The sequence below is a fragment of the Oenanthe melanoleuca genome, chromosome 3 (assembly GCF_029582105.1).
Source record: "Oenanthe melanoleuca isolate GR-GAL-2019-014 chromosome 3, OMel1.0, whole genome shotgun sequence".
Taxonomy (NCBI): Eukaryota; Metazoa; Chordata; class Aves; order Passeriformes; family Muscicapidae; genus Oenanthe; species Oenanthe melanoleuca.
In genome coordinates, this window is record NC_079336.1 from 46577857 (window position 1) to 46581481 (window position 3625).

Below are 3625 nucleotides of genomic sequence, written 5' to 3' on the forward strand. Positions count from 1 at the left end.
ATTTCACTGCTTGTCTCTGAGCTTGTAAGAGAGCAGAGTACTCATTCTTTTAAAGTAATTGTGGTTTTTAGCAAGTCATGAATGAAGAGCTGTATGTAATTATACATGTCTGTGTTTATGTGTGTTTGGACATATGCTTTGCTGATACATAGAGAGGACAATTTTTAACTGTAATATGTGCCATCTGCAAACTACTTGCTACAGGATGTCAATTAGACTGGATGCTAATTATTTTAAGATTACATGTTTCTAGAAATAGTTCTAATGAATAAAGTTTTTCTATTTTTTTTTAATTAAAAACCACAACCAACCAACCAAACCACAAAAAAACCAACCCATGAAACATTAGGCTGCTTCTCAAAGGCTCGTTAATGCTGAAGATTGGAAGGAAGCTGCTGCCCCCTCTTGGCACCACATACAAATGCACATACTTAGCACGAAAAAAGAAGATTCTGGTCACAAATTGGAATTACTAATAGGCAAGTTGGGATGTGGAAAACAGCATAAAAACTGTCACAGACCCAAGTACATCTGCCTACTTACCCAGACCACTCAAGACAATCCTATTAACATAGTAAGATGTGGGGGCCATAATACACAGAATTGCCATGTCTTTCATTTTAAAATAGAAGTTACTAATAAATGACCTGTATTTAAAATAACACTTCAAATAATACTCAAAGGAGCACCCTAATTCTGCTGGTTTCCTGAATTTCCTTATAACACCCCACATTTCTCAAAAAATTAGGAAAATACCTAAACTGCCACTCTGGATAAAAAAGGAAGATCGAATAAATAGGAAAGCCTGCAGCAGCACTCAATTGATAGCTATACAGAAATTCCCATTTATCATATATAAAAAGTCAACATCTCAGCTCCAAGTCCAAACCTGCTACCCTCAGAAGCTGAGGGTACCCACTGCAGGGTATAAATTGTAGCACTCATGGCGAATGCCTTCTCACAGAACCACAGACTACCATGCAAATTATAAATTAAACCAAGAGGAACTGGTGCATTTATGGACATAACTCAAAGGCTTCACTTCTACAAGAGCATGGGCAACGTATAGTAACCTTTTTCCCTGACCTTTAGCAGAAGAAGAGTCAACAGTGGTATCCTCTACGGGTTCTTACAGCAGGGATTAAATAGGGACGATCCATTCCTTATTGGAAGGCAAAGCATTCAAGTCAAGGACATTTCCAGCAGTGAAAGCTCAGTGGACCAAATATGTAACTATTCCAGTTCAGCAGCATTACTTTTAATGCTTCCACTTCCCTAAAGAAATTGATGACAGACAGAAACACTTGGACAACAGCAAGTAAAGTAACATTAAAAAAAACACTTTCATGGGAATCTGACTTACTTGACAGAAGTAATATCTTTGCAAATATTTAGCCAGTTCATAGGCAAATTAAGATTTAATCAACAGGATTTACAAAGATTTACAGATATATTTGAAGACTTGCAGTGTTAACAGAAAAGTTACCAGCTGTCTCCCAAGCAACCCTGACTTCCAGCACTACAGGCAATCAAAACATATCTGTGAATGCCTGTACTTTCACTTTACTTGTACTTACGTTTTCCTAACTGCCTGATTGAGACCCAGCTATTGAAAACCAGGCAGCAGAGAGCTGATGGCCCCCAGCTGGGTGCAGGAGAAGCTGGGGAGCCAGAGCCAGCTAAGGCTGCAGTGCTTTTGCATTTCAAAAAGGAAATTCAAAGAAATACAGAGTGCCAAAATCTCTGAAGGGAATTATGATCACTATCTCCAGTAGAAAGTTACAAAGAAAAATTGTAACCTGTTCTCCTGGGATCAATACATGAATTTTTAACATACCTGTCACAGGTGACTGGAAGATCATACTCCTGCAGAGCCTTCAAAACACTTGCAGCTCTAATGCTTACCTAGGGAAATACAAGCCTTAGCTTGAATGAGAAGGCTGACAAAAAGACACCAAATAATTTGGATAGCTGAATCAAATGCTTCTATAGAGTGTGGAAAATTTACCCAAGTGACCAAAAGTTTTCACCTAGGAATTGAAAATCCTCAAAAATATTACCTGGCCTTTTTCAACCATTTGACTCAGAAGCACCGTGTCCTACACAGGACCAGATTCCAAAGCACATATGTGGGAAGAGAACACCAGTAGATAGGACAAGGCTACTCTGAAGCATCAAAAGCAACACGAGGAAAAAAAATCTATGATAAAAGAATATCCAAAGAAATTGAGTATTTCTCTTTCAAAGTCAGCCTGTTTTCCACTTTGCAACTCCTTGGTTCCTTTACAACTGCAAAACTTCTAAAGAACTAGGAACTGCTTCCTGTTGGAAAAGACACACTGGACAAGATGGTAATATTAATATTTTCCAATTATTGTAGTGTAAGTTCAAGCTTAAAAAGGCAAGCTTGAAATGTGTTTCAGGCCATTGAGCTGAGGTTTCAACCAGCAAAAACAGACTTCTTACACATGTATCTCTCTTCTGTCATGTGTGAGTCTCTGGAAGAAAAAAATGCAGAGGACTATTCAGTGACCCCAGTCACCGGGAGCAGCCTCTGAGCTCCTTCGGCAGGACACTGGAACACAAAGAATTTTGAAGGATCCTCTTTGACCTCAGTTAACATAAAGAAGTAATTTTGTTTCTCCTCTTTCTATCTTCCTTCATAGCTGCCTTTATTCCTCTGCTTGTTTAACAACACCACAAGCTAGATTTCTCTCCTTTCCCCCTTCCTTCCATCTGCTGAAGTCACCCATATCTAAACCCTCCTAAAAAATTTAGAGCTAAAAAATAAATAGTTAACAGTTTCAGCCCTTACCAATTGTACATTCTACATCTTTTCATCCAACATGACTCAGCCTTGTCTATTGAGACAGTTCCTACGCTCACAGTTTTCTGCCCTCTGCTTACACACTCCCAATAAATCCTTAAGCACTACCATAATTATACTACTACCAGTTACCACATCATTGCCTTCCACTTGAGCTCTCTGCTCATTCAGATGAACTTCATGCTTTAGGGTGAGGTGATCACTCAAGTAGAGGCGAGAAATTATTTCTTTTAAAATATAATTTAAAACACAAAACAGACAATCTGAACAAAAGGACTTAAATATCAGGACTGAAAGTTGTAACCTAAAGGGAAGTGTTTTGTAACTTCAGTGGGAAACTTAAGAGTATTTCAAAATGCATAGAAAACAAAAAAACGCCAACCAAAAAAAAAGAGATAAAGGGCAGTTTCTACAATTTTAGCCAAATGACTTAACCCTTTGGCAGGTCTAGGTCTTTATAGCTCTCCTAGTCAAGGGCTTCAGAATATTTATGGTATTACTGTACAGTCAGACACTGCAAATATTTTTTGTTTTTTAACCGAAAAACATTCAGCAGAAAATGCATCTCAATGAAGTTTGAGGCAAGTCCTATAACTGTGTCTTTCAAAAAATGTATTTGCTCTTAACTATTGCCAGCCAAGACTAAATTAGAGTCAAATTTCACATTATGCTGTTTTGGTTTCTCCCATATTAGTTTTTTGGCCAGGTGTGCACTACATGCTTTACAGACAAAACACACACACAGGGTTGGGTCTTTTTTATATATAAAAAGAGAAGAAAATTAAAAACAACTCTGAA